At 34.3% G+C, this 18,501-nt stretch overlaps 1 long non-coding RNA gene across 2 annotated transcripts in view; it reads left to right on the top strand.

Annotated features, from left to right (window-relative positions):
* Positions 1-2,139, top strand: part of LOC110267930 — a 2,703-nt gene extending 564 nt beyond the window's left edge. Inside the window, exons 2-3 of one of the 2 annotated variants that reach the window (XR_002355907.1) lie at positions 1,462-1,690; positions 1,812-2,139. This is a non-coding gene — a long non-coding RNA (uncharacterized LOC110267930). Of the gene's footprint in view, positions 1-1,312; positions 1,691-1,811 lie in introns of those variants that run through there. The other variant, XR_002355906.1, reaches the window with a different exon arrangement.

The following is an 18,501-nucleotide window of genomic DNA, read 5'->3' as shown; positions in this document are numbered from 1 at the left end:
TACATAAAATATTAAAATTTTCAATTATTATTAATTTATTTTTTTTAGTTAATTTATATTTATAGTGAATTTAGTTTTTAATAATAAAATTAAATTATTAATTAATTATTAATATGTACTGTTAGGTTTTAGATTTTTAAACGAAAAAATCAAAAACCCTAAAAACGTCACTGACGTTTTTCTTCTTTGAATTTAAAAAAAAAATTATCACATGAAAACGATCCTGCCATTTTGCGAAGAAAATAGATTTTAATTATTTTTTTAATGAAAACGGCACTGTCCGTTTTGTATTTAACAAATTTAAAAATATTTGTACACACAAAACGTCAATTTTTTTTTATATTGTATTATTAGGTGTGAAATTTTTCATGATGAACCAAGTTATGTGTTGAACACTGCTATGGCTATTTACAAGATATCACTAACATTTTGTGTTTTTATAATTAAAATAATATTTTTTATTACAAAACGTCAATGACGTTTTATTTTTTTATAATTAATTTTTTATTATAAAACGTCAATGACGTTTTATTCTTGCATTAAAATTATTCATATATAAAAATTTTAGCCACAAAATGTAGGTGACGTTTTATATTTTTTGAAAAGTAAAAAATATCTCATAACAATGTAAAACTCACATGTACTAAAATATTAGAGCATATCACACAATTTATTACAATATAAAAAAATGAGTCTCAAAATTTATTATTTTTGGCCAATAATTAGTTATTAATGTTTAAAAATATAGGATAAAGTATGTTGTTGAATTAGTAGACTAAAAAAACTAAACTAAGAATTACATTGATAGCTAAATAACGGCAAAATATAATAAATGTTAATAGCTCCTAACATTTCTCTTTTTGAATTTTATACATACATGGCAAAATATTTGGTAGAACACTTGTAGAAAGCTCCATTAATTGGAGTTGTCTAAATTATTACAAAGAGATCCTAACTTACTATGATAGTATGATATATTTACTTATGAGTAAATATATGAAAGCATGGACAAAAGTATACATGAATTTTCATATGGTAGACAGATGTATATTTTACTTTTTTAATAAGTCATGTGTACACACCAATATCAAGTTCTATTGGTCATTTTCTTCCGTCATCTGAGTAACTTTTTCGGCAATAATGGCTATCAAGTAGCGCCTTATTTGCCATGATGGCTCTGTGCATTGTGTGACATGACACTTTTGACGACTTAGTGAAAAATAAGTATTAAATAATTGAATTTATTAAATTAGAATAAAAAAGAAAAGCTTTACAAATTACAACTTCTCTTCATTCTCTTCGTTCTCATAAGTTACTTCGAATAACAGAGCCCTAATAAAGGGTGAACAATGAGAGTGAATTGATGAAGTCTGCATTCAAGTTTGTTGCAGTTTGTAGCTTTTGTTTTATCATATGAAAATGAAATTCTCTCTCTAAACCTTCTCCGCGTCTCTATAATAGGGATTCGTAAACCCTAAGGTACCAAAATGTCACCATCTCAACGAAGAAAGAACATACCTCATGCTTGTGTGAGTGGTTGTGGTCGCTCCTCTTCTGCGCCGAAGAATAGGAAGAAGAAGAAGTTCGACTACAATAACGGTACGTGTCTACATGGACTTGATGCAATGGTGCTTGAGTCTACGACAGAGTGGAATCCAGAGAGATTGTTTCTTCGTTTTCGTTATGGGAGGTATTTAATTTTTTGTTCTATTTATGATGATAAATGCTATGCAACTTATATAAAATGGCTAAAATTATCCTCGGATTTATGAATGGAAAAGGTTGAATTGAGGTGTGATTATTTCGTTTAGGTTGATGAAGTTGTTGATGCTAGAAAAAATTGGGGGATTCAAGAGCAAAATGAAGAAAGCAAATGAAAGTCTGTAGAAGAAAGCAAATGAAAGGTCGAAGAAGACATGAAGATGTTGCAGACAATTAATGGAATTGATCAAAGAATTGAAGAACATTAAAAAATGGGTGCAGTGTGTATGCTTAGAAATAAGTACCTATATTTTGTGGTTATTTGTTAACACTTTTCATTAGTGATTGGAATGCTCTGTAAGTAAAAGTGGAAATATCTGATAAAATTGTTTTGTAGCTTTCATTTGCATCAAATTTGAATAGAAATGTTTGCTTCAATTATATTTTTAGAACAAGTCCAATTCAATAAATAATTTATTGCTAATTCATAATAACCAACATTTGATCAACAATTGGGTGGACAATAAGTAAGCATAACTAGATTTTGTCATTAAAAACAAACAAGTCATGAAGACAAAGACCTAACACCAAACTACAATTCATATTACAAAATAGCAAACAACAAATCTATGCTTATCATCATCAAAATAAAGGACTAAATCAAAACAATTGCCTAAATCCAAACCGCAAAGGTGCAGGTCTAAATCATAATACCAATATGAAAATCACAGGCCCAAAATCAAAATAACAAAGCAATTGGTATAAATTATAACACCAAAATTATAGGCCTAAATCACAACTTCAAAGCCACTAGTTCAAATTATAACACCAATGATCCCTTTTCAATACAAACAACAACACTAAAGTTACTATTTCTGAGTTAGAGCCCTTGGTCCACCTCCACTTGCTAATTTTGTTTTACCTCTTATTTTTTTGCACTTGATCCACTTTTTGAACTTGTTCCACCTTTTGCACTTGAGCCGCCCTTTATCATTGGATTAGTTTTTGCACCCGAATCAGCCTTATCACTTAAATCTTTTTTTTTCTTACAAAACCACTTTTTGCAATTGGACCACCTTTTGAGCTTCTACCATTTTTTACATTTGGACTACCTTTTTTACTTGGACAACTTTCAATTGGGCCACCCATACTAGGTGCTATTGGTGAAGGTCTTGGGCGACTAATGGTTTGTTGAGTCAGGTTTGGGGTAGACATAAATTTCATGAACCTTTCTCTCATTGAAGGGCTTGTAGCATTCATTGTCTCAACACTAACAACTGGCTGAACCTTAATACTTGAATCCAAATTGTTAGATGGAGGTAGGGTTTCATTAACCTGTGGTGTTGCCTCTCTAGTGTTCTGAAAAATAATATATTCAAGTGGTGAGATAACATGTGATTTAGTGCATTTTCATATGAACATTATATACTATCTTACCTGTGGTTGTTGGTTTTATGGATTTGTTGCTGCCTCTACTGCCATATCTACTTCCTCATCTAGAATATCATCCTTCTTTTGTTGACAAATCCTGCTGTTATGATCAAAGTATAAAAACAAGTTCAAGTGAGTATATATGATTTTAAACATATGTTTAAGCAATCAATAAGATTCTAAACAAATATTTTGGTTAATAGACATACTTCTCCACAATATTTGTATATGGTTACACCATAATTTCTCCTTAGCTTATGAGGATTGGAGTTTGGTCTTGACTTATTCTTATCTGTTCTTTTTTTTTAGTAGGCCTACCAATTGGCTTTTTATAGTGGGGAGGTAGTGGAGGATAACCATCAGTCTTATCCCAGAATTCTCTGCTTAGGACAAGGTTGATATTGAATTGATAAATGGTGATGTATATCTGCATTCCATACTAATTGTGGATCTACTCCTCTGGCCTACAACCTCTAAGAGCAAGTGCAACACAAACATGCATAGTAGGTAAGCCTGTTAGCTGCCAGAATCTTCCAGTGCCCTTTTGGTTTCCCAAATTTATAGTAACTTTAGGTGGATGCTTCTTAACCTCATTTTTGGACCAGCATCATTTTTGGATCAGGTGGGATTCCACTTATTGCTCTCCTCTTTCTCTCTCTCAAACCTACTCAATTATCTTAGTGTAATAGTTCTAATATATCCAAATAGATTCTTTTTATTCCTTGCCATGATCCTTATTACATATGCTCTTAATTCCTCTAACATTCTAATGATGGGTTTACCTCTATACTTCACAATCATACCATTGAAAGTCTCAGTATTGTTGTTAGTTACGTTGTCAACATTTGGCCACTCACTAAAATGAGCCTTTGTCCACGATTTCAAATCAAGCTCATTCAAATACTCCCATGCATCAGCATTGATCCTTTGCAGCCTCATCATTAGAGCCTCAAACTCTTGAGTTGTGGTGGATCTGCAACACTGCCACATTTCCCCTTTAAGTTGTTTGTCCTTCCATTTGAATTCAACAAATACAAACTCTACACCTTCTGTCAGTCACTAATAAAATTCCAACCATGCACTCTATGGTTGCCTAAGTCGTCATATAAATGCTCCAAGAACCATTTTCAGTTATCTCTGGTTTCTGTAGGCAATTAAAAAAATTTGATTATTCACATCTTGACCTATTGCAGTGAGTAGGTGTCTTCTATAGAAACCCTTCAAGAATGTGCCATCAAGGCCAATGAATGGTCTACGCCCTAGCACAAAACCCTTCTTACATGCCTTAAAAGAAAGGTAAACTCTCTTAAACAAGGGCAGAGAGTTAGGCATTAGAGTGGTATCCAAATGAACAGTTGATCCTAGATTTGCAAAGTAGTTGGTTAAGGTAATCCCTCAACTCAGCATATTATTCCCTCTTTAAACCTTCAATATTTTTTCTTTCTTTTTTCATGTCTCTCTAAATCTTGTAATTAATAGCCACATTGAACTCTCTTTTAAACCAAGTTTCAGCTTCAGCACAAGTGATTTTCATTGGTCTCTAATATTTTCTTCTAGCATCTCAGTAACCTATACCCTATCTACAAACTTGTTATTGTGTCTTCTAGTACAGATGTGTTAATCCACAAAAGTCTTCACTTAATAGCTCCGCGACTCATTTGACCTGGAACAATATATGTTCCAAGAACAATTCTCATTCTAGCAAATTACCTTACATTTAGTAGGCTTTATCCTGCTAAATTTGATGCTTCTTCCTATTTGAATATTATACTTTCTCATTGCCCTCTTAAACTCATCCATGGTAGCAAACTCCATCCCAAGCTCTAAATGAATTTGGCCAAAAGGTGCTAGTGGGTTTTCCTGAGGCCACACGTTGTGATCACTATCATATCATCCTCATAATCGGATGACATTAGACTATGTAAATCTTTAGATTCATAATGATGGTAGTCAAGGTCAGAGTCACTATCGTCATCTAGATTAGAGGAATCAGACTCCACACAAGGAACAAAGATCTTTGATGCCACATTCCTTCCTCCTTGCACAAACATTTGACCAGTGGGAGTTGGCCTGATATACGATGCTCTTCTATTCTTCTAACTGCTTTTAAATTACTGGGTGTGCACCTCATTCTAGCATTGACTTTGTTGTGCTAGCTAAGGACCTGACATAGAACCTGTTTGCAAAGTTGGACCCATTGCATCATTAACTCCAAATTCAATTTGTGTTTGGACTTCACTTTGGCCTTCGATGGGATTTTGGGATACATTATGGGATTGGACTTGGACTTTACTTTGCTGTTGGATGGTGTTTGGGTTGATATTTGGAGCTTGGGATTGTAGGATTGGTTGGTTTGTAGGTACAGGCTTGGGAAATAGACCTTTTTGGCCTTAGTCTGTTCTTTGGTTGGTTCTGTTTCTCCTATTTCCACTCTTACCATCTATATTCTTTTTTGGAGTTGGATTTCTACAAATTATCATCTTAGTCCTTCTTTTTGGGATTTTTTATGGTACAAGTTGTTCAATAGAGTCAAGAATTATGTGTGGCTCATCATCTACAATATCTACCACTTCAATAGCAAATTCATACATTCAAACTACATCACTGTCAAGCCTAATTAAATACAAACCATTGACTATTTCATTCTCATCCCAAAAAAAATTCTTGAAAGAAACATTACCCAAAATCCTTAAATAACCCTGATGGGTGGAAAAATCGTCGGTAAAGATTTTCACAAAAATAAGCGCGTTGCAAGTATAGATCTAAACCGACAATTAAACCTCAATCAATGTTAAATTGTTTGTCACAAATACAAACCTAATAAAATTAACCGAAGTATTCAAACTTCGGGTCGTCTCTCAAGGAATTGCAGGAAAGTGTAGTTTATTATTGGTTATGAGATTGTATCTTTTTTGGGTTTTGAGTTTAATAAGCAAGGAATGTAAATAACAAGAAAATAAACTAATAACTAAGAAAAATTCTAGCAAGGATTGATAATTAGAAGTCCTATCCTTATTATCATCGTCAATTGTGATGGTGATTGCCTTTTGCCTTCACTTAATTAACCTCTAACAATGAAGGAAAGTCAAGTGAGCAAAATCAACTTAAGTTCACAATTCCTAATCAGAGACTAGATTTAGTGAAGCCTAAGTCAACTAGCAATTCTCAATTACCAATCAACAAAAGAGTTTAGAGGATAACTCAAGAGTATCTAATTGATCAATCCAAGTTAAGAACCTAAAAATCTAATTAAAAATCTAACCAAGCATTTTATCAAACACTTGTAAGGCATAAAATGAAAACATAGAAAACTAACAAGAGAATGTAAAATCTAAGATCAACAATTGCAAGGAATCAATAATAACAAATGAAGAAAGAAGCAATAAACATGAAATACCTCAAATTGCATTAAAAGGAAATTGAAATTAACATGAAGAGTTCATAAACTAAATTGGGAAAATTAGGCAATCAACAAGAGAAGATAAACTAAGATGATAGAATAATAGAATGTAGAATGAAAACTAAATTAAAGCAAAATAGAAATCTGAATTTGAGAAGAACTAAAACTAACACTAAGAGAAACCCTAAAAACCTAGAGAGAGGAGAGAGTCTCTCTCTCTAGAAAACTACATCTAAAACCTAACTAATGTAAAATGATGAATGTTGAATGAATGATCCCCTCATTCTTCTTCACTCTGCAGGCTCTAATCTTCATTTTTGGGCTTGAAACTGGGTCCAAATCAGCCCAGAAATCGCCCCCAGCGAATTCGCTTTACTGCAGCACGTGACGCTCTGTCACGCGTACGCGTCAGCCACGCGTACGCGTCAATGAAAGAAATCCTGGTCACGCGTACGCGTCGTCCACAACTTCTGAATTCCTCAATTTCTTGTGTTCCTTCCACTTTTGCATGCTTCTTTTCCATCCTCTAAGCCGTTCCTGTCCTATAAAACCTGAAAACACTTAACACACATATCACGGCATCGAATGGTAATAAGAGAGGATTAAAATTAGCAAATTTAAGACCAAAGAAACATGTTTTCAATCATAGCATGAAATTAGGAAGGGAAATGTAAAACATACAATTTCTATGAATAAATGTGAGAATAGTGGATAAAATCCACTCAATTTAGTACAAAATAAACCGTAAAACAGCGGTTTATCAATCTCCCTATACTTAAACTTTAGCATGTCCTCATGCTAAGCTCAAGAGAGCCAAAAGAGTGAAGGAAAAATGGTAGAACTTATGCAATGCAACCTATCTAAATGTAAGCTACCTACATGTGTCTAGCTATTCTAATTACCATCTATCTGTATATATATAAGCATATATGTGGTCAAAGTGAGTCAAATTTCCAAGAAATCATATATGCACAATCAAAGGCCAAATAAATCACATCAAACACATTCACAGTTGAATTGAGTTACTTAAAAGAATTCACAAACTTGCAAGACAAGCAATGATCAAATATGGACATATGAAAATGAGCAATTGAACCCTCACTGGATGTGTATATGCACTCTAATCACTCAAGTGTTTGGGGTTAAACCACTCAATTCTCCTCTAATCATGCTTTCTAAAACTTTGTTCTTCATCTAACCAATCAACAATTATCAAGTGTACAAATGCAAATATCATGAGGGCTTTTCAAGGTTGAAATGGGGCTAAGGTAAAGGTGAGGACATATGTATGACCAAGTGAGCTATCATATGAATCTTTGACTAACCTAAGTTCTCACCTAACATATACACACACTCTATACAATTCTGAAGTCAAGCTTAGCCACCCAAAATCTCACTTTTGCATATTTTCACACACTCATGTATCAACTTTAATTTCATCACATATGCGTTGATCTTTTTATTGAACTTAACATTAGGGTAATTTTATTCCCTATTCATTTATTTCTTCTCTTTTTTTTTTTTGAATTATGTGAATGCATAGTAAATAAATGCATATAATTTTCATAATTTCACATGAATAAGCACCTGAATTCTCAATATTTGTCAATAAAATAAAACCCATTCTCATCAACCGTAGTTCCCACATTTTTCCACACTTAGTTGACACACAATCTCTATCTTAAGCTAACCAAAGATTCAAATAGGGTAATTAATTGTTTTTCCGCTTAAGGCTAGTGATGTGGTAATATAAAGAACAAAAAGGGGGTTAAGAAGGCTCAAAGTGGCAAACAAGGATAAATAGAATGGTAGACTGTTTGGGATAAGTGAGCTAATATCAAATGATGGCCTCAATCACATATAAGCATCGTCGGTAAAGATTTTCACAAAAATAAGCGCGTTGCAAGTATAGATCTAAACCGACAATTAAACCTCAATCAATGTTAAATTGTTTGTCACAAATACAAACCTAATAAAATTAACCGAAGTATTCAAACTTCGGGTCGTCTCTCAAGGAATTGCAGGAAAGTGTAGTTTATTATTGGTTATGAGATTGTATCTTTTTTGGGTTTTGAGTTTAATAAGCAAGGAATGTAAATAACAAGAAAATAAACTAATAACTAAGAAAAATTCTAGCAAGGATTGATAATTAGAAGTCCTATCCTTATTATCATCGTCAATTGTGATGGTGATTGCCTTTTGCCTTCACTTAATTAACCTCTAACAATGAAGGAAAGTCAAGTGAGCAAAATCAACTTAAGTTCACAATTCCTAATCAGAGACTAGATTTAGTGAAGCCTAAGTCAACTAGCAATTCTCAATTACCAATCAACAAAAGAGTTTAGAGGATAACTCAAGAGTATCTAATTGATCAATCCAAGTTAAGAACCTAAAAATCTAATTAAAAATCTAACCAAGCATTTTATCAAACACTTGTAAGGCATAAAATGAAAACATAGAAAACTAACAAGAGAATGTAAAATCTAAGATCAACAATTGCAAGGAATCAATAATAACAAATGAAGAAAGAAGCAATAAACATGAAATACCTCAAATTGCATTAAAAGGAAATTGAAATTAACATGAAGAGTTCATAAACTAAATTGGGAAAATTAGGCAATCAACAAGAGAAGATAAACTAAGATGATAGAATAATAGAATGTAGAATGAAAACTAAATTAAAGCAAAATAGAAATCTGAATTTGAGAAGAACTAAAACTAACACTAAGAGAAACCCTAAAAACCTAGAGAGAGGAGAGAGTCTCTCTCTCTAGAAAACTACATCTAAAACCTAACTAATGTAAAATGATGAATGTTGAATGAATGATCCCCTCATTCTTCTTCACTCTGCAGGCTCTAATCTTCATTTTTGGGCTTGAAACTGGGTCCAAATCAGCCCAGAAATCGCCCCCAGCGAATTCGCTTTACTGCAGCACGTGACGCTCTGTCACGCGTACGCGTCAGCCACGCGTACGCGTCAATGAAAGAAATCCTGGTCACGCGTACGCGTCGTCCACAACTTCTGAATTCCTCAATTTCTTGTGTTCCTTCCACTTTTGCATGCTTCTTTTCCATCCTCTAAGTCGTTCCTGCCCTATAAAATCTGAAAACACTTAACACACATATCACGGCATCGAATGGTAATAAGAGAGGGTTCAAATTAGCAAATTTAAGACCAAAGAAACATGTTTTCAATCATAGCATGAAATTAGGAAGGGAAATGTAAAACATACAATTTCTATGAATAAATGTGAGAATAGTGGATAAAATCCACTCAATTTAGTACAAAATAAACCGTAAAACAGCGGTTTATCAATCTCCCTATACTTAAACTTTAGCATGTCCTCATGCTAAGCTCAAGAGAGCCAAAAGAGTGAAGGAAAAATGGTAGAACTTATGCAATGCAACCTATCTAAATGTAAGCTACCTACATGTGTCTAGCTATTCTAATTACCATCTATCTGTATATATATAAGCATATATGTGGTCAAAGTGAGTCAAATTTCCAAGAAATCATATATGCACAATCAAAGGCCAAATAAATCACATCAAACACATTCACAGTTGAATTGAGTTACTTAAAAGAATTCACAAACTTGCAAGACAAGCAATGATCAAATATGGACATATGAAAATGAGCAATTGAACCCTCACTGGATGTGTATATGCACTCTAATCACTCAAGTGTTTGGGGTTAAACCACTCAATTCTCCTCTAATCATGCTTTCTAAAACTTTGTTCTTCATCTAACCAATCAACAATTATCAAGTGTACAAATGCAAATATCATGAGGGCTTTTCAAGGTTGAAATGGGGCTAAGGTAAAGGTGAGGACATATGTATGACCAAGTGAGCTATCATATGAATCTTTGACTAACCTAAGTTCTCACCTAACATATACACACACTCTATACAATTCTGAAGTCAAGCTTAGCCACCCAAAATCTCACTTTTGCATATTTTCACACACTCATGTATCAATTCTAATTCCATCACATATGCATTGATTTTCTTATTGAACTTAACAATTTTCTCTTTTTCTTTTTTTTCCTTTTTTTTTGCTTTTTTTTCTATATATATGAAAGCATAATACATCAATGCATATGGTTTCTATAATTTCACACGAGTATACATGATGGGTGGAAATCGGATTCCACACCAAAACTCACCAGCAAGTGTACCGGGTGGCATCAAGTAGTAATTACTCACATAAGTGAGGTCGATCCCACAGAGATTGATGGATTGAGCAATTTTAGTTAGGTGATGAATTTAGATAAGCAAATAGTTGATGATTTGAGTGAATTGTGATTAACAGAAGCTAAATTGCAAGTAAATAAAAGGGAGAGGGGAAATTGACAAAAAAGTAAAGTGCGGAAGAGTAAATTGCATGAAACTTAAAGTGCAAGAAAATAAAAGAGCTGAAACTTAAAGTGCAAGAACTATAAATGACTGAAACTTAGATTGCAAGAAATGTAAACAGCTGAAGCTTAAAGTGCAAGAAAACTAAATTACTGAATCTAAATTGCTGAGAAACTTAAATTGCTTGAAGATTAAAAGGGATTTGGGTGCTGGGATTTAGAATTCAACAGGAAAATATAAAGTGCAATCAATCAGAGAAGTAGAGCTGAAGTGAAGTTGCAGAAGATCTAAACAAAAATGAGAAATTGCTTGAAGAAGCAAAACAGAAAAGAAACTTAGCTCAATTATGAAATCTACAAGAAAAATTGAAGATCTAAGAGGAACAATGAGATTAGAATACAGATCTAGATCTCAATTACACCCTTGATCAAATAGAAAATAAATTGCAAAAGAAAATTAAATTGAAATACAGCAGAGAAGATTAAAACCCAATCCTTAGATCAATTGAGAGGAAGAGTGGAAGATGATTCTCGGAATTTGAATCAATGGAGCTCTTCAATCTCAATTCAAGATCCAAAATAGAAAAGCAAAAGTTGTAGAAGAAGAAAAATGAAAACAGTGAATGAAACTAGATCCAATTCCTTAATTCTCAGAATTATGCAGAAGAAGAACAAAGATGAATCTTAGATCAAAAATTGAAACAGAATTTCTTCAATCTCAATCCAAAATTCAAAACAGAAAATAGAAGTTGCCAAAGCAAGAACAATCAGTAAGAAAACTCATATCTCAATCCCAATTCCCAAAATAAAAAATGAAAGCTAAAGTGAAAACTAAAATTGAGCTAAAAGGTAAAATGTAAAAGTGAGCAAAAAGGTTCCAAAGTTTCTTTACAAATCAAATTTACTCCTATTTATACACTTTCTAATTTTGGTTTTTAGGACTTGGAGTGGGCTTTTCAAATTGGTGAAGAAGTGGATCCAAATTGGCGAAGAAGTGGATCCAAATTGGCTTTTGATTGAAATTGGACTAAGGAACCACCTCCAGCGGAGCGCTCAGTTATGTAACCAAACGTAGCGCTCACTTAGCTCGTCCCAGGCTTGTGCCAAGCTTCTTGACATAGCGCTCCATTTGGTAAGGAAACGTAGCGCTCCTTTGCCTTTGAGTTGGTCTTTACTTCGAGCCCTGGTGGCCTACTTTTGGCCAATTTCCTTCTTATGTGTAGCGCTCAGTTAGTGATTCCAACGCAGCGCTTCTTGCCTTGGAATGAGGCTCCCTCTTCGAACCTTGGTGAAGCCACCTTGGCCAATTTCCTTGCCAAGCCTTGTAGCGCTTCTCTTGGTCCCCATTTCGAACCTTGGTGCTCCCTCTTGGCTGGCATTTTACTTGTGCCAAGCTTTGTTGTGTAGCGTAGCACTCCCTTGTGTGCTTGGTTCGAACCTTGGCTGCCCCCCTTGGCTGTGTCGCGCCTTGCTTTTTCTTTGTGCCAAGCCTGAAAAAGGCAAAAGAGTTAACGGAGCGCCCTTGCTTTCTTTGGTTCCTTGTAGCGCTCAGTTGGGTAAACCAACGTAGCACCCTTGCCTTTCTTTTGGGTGTTTCTTGGTGCTTAATTGCTAGCGTTCAAAGAGTGAACGCTCCGCTCAATTAGTGAGTGCTATGCTTGGCCTTGTTCCTTGATTGAGTTGAGCACTACGCTTTTATGGCCATGGGTCACGCTTTTCAAAGCGTGGCCTATGGTCCAAAGCGTGCTCTAGGATTCCTTTTTCCTTTTTTTCATCATTTCTTCACCTACAAGTAATCAAAACAACCAATCAAAGCATCACCAAATTCACAAGATTTCTAAATCATTCAAAAACCAACTAATTCTAGCTTAAACCTCATGATTTTGTGGCAAATAATTGATGGTTGGTTGAATTGACATAACCATGCAAATTCACTCCAAATCACTTACTTATAATGCAAGAAAGTGCATAAAACCTAATGAAACAAGTGAAAAATACTTGAAAAGCTAGCATAAGATGACTCGTCATCAATACACCCAAATTCTCAATATTTGTCAATAAAAACAAAACACATTCTTATCAACCAAAGTTCTCACATTTCCCCATACTTAGTTGACACACACGCACTATTTTAAGCTAATCAAAGATTCAAATAGGACAATTAATTGTTTTCCACTTAAGGCTAGTGATGTGGTAATATAAATAACAAAAGGGGGTTAAAAAGGCTCAACGTGGCAAACAAAGGTAAATGAAATGGTGGGCTATTTGGGATAAGTGAGCTATAATCAAATAATGGCCTCAATCACATAATTGCATGAATATACACTAAATAATGGACATATAGAATGGAACAAACTAAAGAATGCAATCATAGAGAAGAAAACACACAAGAATAAAAATCATGGTTAAATAATGTAACCATGCAATTAAGCTCAAAAACTCACGGGTTGTGTGTTCTTAGCTCAAAAACCATATTCCAAACTATATATATATATATCATGCAAGTTTTAAAAAGTTTTAACTCAAATCAATGTGAATCTTAAATGCCTTTTCTAAGAAAAATGATACATTCCTTGAAAATTTCAACAAATTGACCAACGTTTATTATTATATATATACTAAATAAAATGTTGTGATTATGAAAAGTTAAAAAAGTTTTAGTTCACTCCCTATTTTCAATCAAACCAAATTCTCATATGCAAAAGGGTAAACTAAGCTCAATAATCCACATTTTTACAAATCACAACTAATAAACTAAAAGTACAATTCAAACTAAAAATCTAAGATATATACAAGATAAAGTGCAAAATGCAACAAAGTAAAAAAAATATCCAGACGACTAATATATACAAGAATCTAAAAGTGCACTAAAATAAAAAATGAAAACACTGAAAAGTAAAACAAAATAGAAGTGTCTAAAATGGAATGATTCACCCGAAATAACTCTGCCGATGAAGACGACCTCCCCACACTTAAATGCTAGCATCGTCCTCGATGCTCTCGATCAAACTGGGTGAGAAGGATCATCGCACACTGGCCCACTGTCAGCTGCAGGTGTCTGTGACTCTGTCAGATGCTCAGGCTGAGTCTCCTCATGCTGTGCAACCTCCTACTGATCCTCCTCCTCTTCAGAGTGCTCCGAGGGTGTATCAGGCTCAGAGGGGATGTCAGTACGCCCAGAGGTCATAATCAGCTTCAACTGTGCATAGCGTCGCAATAACGTCGCAACAAGCACTGCTCCATCCGATCCATGCGCTCAAAGAGGCGCTGCACAAGGTGGTAAACTGGCTGAGAAGTGGAAGATGGTGCTGCTGAAGTAGGCGGTGCTAAAGGTGCTGTTGAGGATATGGCCGCCTCAGTGGGAGTAGTAGTAGGTGCTCTGTAGCCTAGAGTTCCAAACCGCTTGCCGTGTGGAATAACCTTTTGCGGTCGGCAACCGGTGGTCTCTCATCTTGGGGCTCCCAGGGTACCTCAGCGCGGATCGCCATCTGAGTGATCAAGTATGGGAATGCCAGGGTGCCTCTGACATGAACTCTAGACATATACTTCCTGATAAGTCTTGGAAGGTATAGGTCCTTGCCTTCCAAGACACATGATGAGCGGATAATTTATACCCTTTTTGGCATTATTTTTACATAGTTTTTAGTATGTTTTAGTTACTTTTATTATATTTTTATTAATTTTTATTCAAAAATCACATTTCTGGACTTTACTATAAGTTTGTGTATTTTTTCTGTGATTTCAGGTATTTTCTGGCTGAAATTGAGGGACCTGAGCAAAAATCTGATTCAGAGGCTGAAAAAGGACTGCAGATGCTATTAGATTCTGACCTCCCTGCACTCAAAGTAGATTTTCTGGAGCTACAGAAGCCCAATTGGCGCGCTCTCAATTGCGTTGGAAAGTAGACATCCTGGGCTTTCCAGCAATATATAATAGTCTATACTTCACCTGAGATTTGATGGCCCAAACTGGCGTTCAAATTCAGCCTAAAACATCTTGGCGTAAAACGCCCAAACTGGCACCAGAATTGGAGTTAAACGCCCAAACTAGCACCACAGCTGGCGTTTAACTCCAGGAAAAGCCTAAGCATGAAAAAGCTTCAATGCTCAGCCCAAGCACACACCAAGTGGGCCCCGAAAGTATATTTCTGTACTATCTGCACTTATTTACTCATTTTCTATAACCCTAGGTTACTAGTCTAGTATATAAACTACTTTTAGAGATTTATTTTACAGTTTTGATATCTTTGAGCTATCTGTAGATCATTTTGTAGACGTTTGGAGGCTGGCCTCACGGCCATGCCTAGACCTCTTTCAGTTATGTATTCTCTACGGTGGAGTTTCTATGCCCCATAGATTAAAGCGTGGAGCTCTGCTGTTCTTCATGAATTAATGCAAGTACTAATGTTTTCAATTCAATTCACGCCTACTTCTTCTCCAAGATATATTCTCGTACTTAATTCAGTTAATTCAGAATGAAGGGGTGACCCGCGACAATCACCCAATCTTCGTTACTCGCTTAGCCAAGATCGCGTGCCTGACAACCACAAAGCGGTCTACATGATGTTCAACGTAGTCATTGGAGGACAGCTGGAGTATATTCTCTTGGATATCTAATACACGGATTAAGTCCGTGAGATTAGTATCTTCGTGGTATAGGCTAGAATTATTGGCAGCCATCCCTGGGATCCGAAAAGTCTAAACATTGTCTGTGGTATTCTGAGTAGGATCTGGGAAAGGATGACTGTGACGAGCTTCAAACCTGCGAATGTGGGGCACAAGTAACAGTGTGCAAAATGACAATGGTCCTATTCCGACGCTAGCGGGAATCGACAGATGATTAGCCGTGCGGTGACAACGCATATAGATTTGTTTTCATCCGAGAGGATCATACAGCTTGCCATGGAAGGAGGTAACGCATGGTTGGAAGAAGGCAATAGGAAAGCAGAGGTTCTGAAGCAACAAAGCATCTCCAGACGCTTATCTGAAATTCCTACCAATGAATTACATAAGTAAATTTATCTTATTTTATATTTTATTTATAATTTAATTATCAAAACCTCATAACCATTTGAATCCGCCTGACTGAGATTTACAAGGATGACCATAGCTTGCTTCAAGCCAACAATCTCCGTGGGATCGACTCTTACTCACGTAAGGTATTACTTGGATGACCCAGTGCCCTTGCTGGTCAGCTGCACGGAGTTGTGAGAAAAGTGTGAGACCACGACTCCGTCCCGCACCAAGTTTTTGGCACCGTTGCCGGGGATTGTTCGAGTTTGGACAACTGAGGGTTCATCTTGTTGCTCAGATTAGGTAATTTTATTCTATGTTTAAGCATTTTACTTTTAATTTTCGAAAAATAGTTCAAAAAAAAATTTATGGTTTTCAAAAAAATTCAAAACAAAAAAAAAATTTTTGTGTTCTTCAGAATTTTTAAGAACGAATTCTAGAGTTTCATAAGTGATGTTGAAGCCTGGCTGGCTGTTTAGCCATGTCTAATCTTTTGGAATGAGGCTTTCACTTCTCATTGACATGCTTGTATGTTTTATGCTAAAGCTTGGCTGGCTATTTGGCCATGTCTAATTTTTTTGGACCGAAGCTTTCACTCAAAGCTTGGCTGGCCATTTGACCATGTCTAATTCTTTTGGACCGGAACTTTAGACTAACATTGCATGATTCCTGGAATTCTTATTAAAAATTTCGTATCTTTTTATTTTCTTTTTCCAACATAATTTTCGAAAAATCCAAAAAAAAATTAAAAAAATCATAAAAACCAAAAATATTTTGTGTTTCTTGTTTAAGTCTAGTGTCAAATTTTAAGTTTGCTTTCAATTTCATGTTTTAACCTTTCTCAAAATTTTCGAAAATTCATGCATATGTTCTTCATAATCTTCAAGTTGTTCTTGATTATTTTCTTTATTTGATCTTTGCATTTTCTTGTTTTGTGTCTTTTCTTATTTTTCATATGCATTTTTGAATTACTAGTGTCTAAAGTTTAAAAATTTTTAAGTTTGGTATCTTGCATTTTTTTTATTTTCTTAAAAATTTTCAAAAATATGTTCTTGATGTTCATCATGATCTTCAAAGTGTTCTTGGTGTTCATCTTGACATTCAAAGTGTTCTTGCATGCATTTATTGTTTTGATCTTGAATTTTTATATTTTGTTTCATTTTTATATTTTTCTCTCTCCTCATAAAAAATTCAAAAATAAAAAAAATTTATCTTTTCCTTATTTCACTCATAAATTTCGAAATTTTGAATTAATTTAGTCAAAAAGTTTTAAAATTTAGTTGCTTCTTCTTAGTCAAGTCAAAATTTCAATTTAAAAACTTTATCTTTTCAAATCCTTTTCAAAAATAAAATCTTTTTCAATTTTCCCTTAATATTTTCGAAAATTTTAAAATTTGATTTTCAAAATCTTTTTCTTATTTTTATTTCATATTTCCAAAATTAATGCTAACAATTAATGTTTAGATTCAAAAAAATTTATAAGTTGTTACTTGCCTATTAAGAAAGGATCAATCTTTAAATTCTACAATCATATCTTTTAGTTTCTTGTTAGTCAAGTAATCAACTTTAATTTCAAAAATCAAATCTTTTTAATTTCCTTTTCAAAATAAATTTCAATCATATCTTTTTCAAAACTTAATTTCAAAATCTTTTTCTAACTTTTTATCTTTTCAAAATTGATTTTCAAATCTTTTTCAATTAACTACTTGACTTTTTGTTTGATTTTAAAAGTTTACTATTTCATATCTTTTTCAAAACCACCTAACTAGTTTTCTCTCTCTAATTTTCGAAAACTACTAACCCCTTTTTCAAAATCCTTTTTAATTAACTAATTATTTTAAATTCTAATTTCATTTTATTTCTCTTTTTGATTTTCGAATTCTAACTAATAAATTAAATAAAAACAAAAATATTTTCCTTTTATTTTAATTTAAAATTCGAATTCTCTCTCTCATCTCTTTCTATTTATTTATTTATTTACTAACACTTCTCTTCTTCTTATAATTCGAACCCTCTCTCCCTCTATGTGTTCGAATTCTTCATCTTCTCTCTTCTTCATTCTATTTCTTCTATTCTTCTACTCACATAAAGGAATCTCTATACTGTGACATAGAGGATTCCTATTCTTTTCTGTTCTCTTCTTTTTCATATGAGCAGGAGCAAGGATAAGAACATTCTTGTTGAAGCTGATCTGGAACCTGAAAGGACTCTAAAGAGGAAGCTAAGAGAAGCTAAAGCACAACACTCTGGAGAGGACCTGACAGAATTTTTCGAAAAAGAAGAAGAGATGGTCGAACCCAACAACAATGGTGGAGATGCAAGGAAGATGCTTGGTGACTTTATTGCACCCTCTTCTGACTTCTGTGGAAGGAGCATTTCAATTCTTGCAATTGGAGCAAACAACTTTGAGCTTAAGCCTCAATTAGTTTCTCTAATGCAGCAGAATTGTAAGTTTCATGGACTTCAATTGGAAGATCCTCATCAGTTCTTAGCTGAATTCTTACAAATCTGTGACACTATTAAGACCAATGGGGTTAATCTTGAGGTCTACAGACTTATGCTTTTCCCCTTTGCTGTAAGAGACAGAGCTAGGACATGGT

This window comes from Arachis ipaensis, chromosome B10 (assembly GCF_000816755.2).
Source record: "Arachis ipaensis cultivar K30076 chromosome B10, Araip1.1, whole genome shotgun sequence".
Classification (NCBI taxonomy): domain Eukaryota; kingdom Viridiplantae; phylum Streptophyta; class Magnoliopsida; order Fabales; family Fabaceae; genus Arachis; species Arachis ipaensis.
This window is presented reverse-complemented; position numbering and strand designations above follow the sequence as displayed.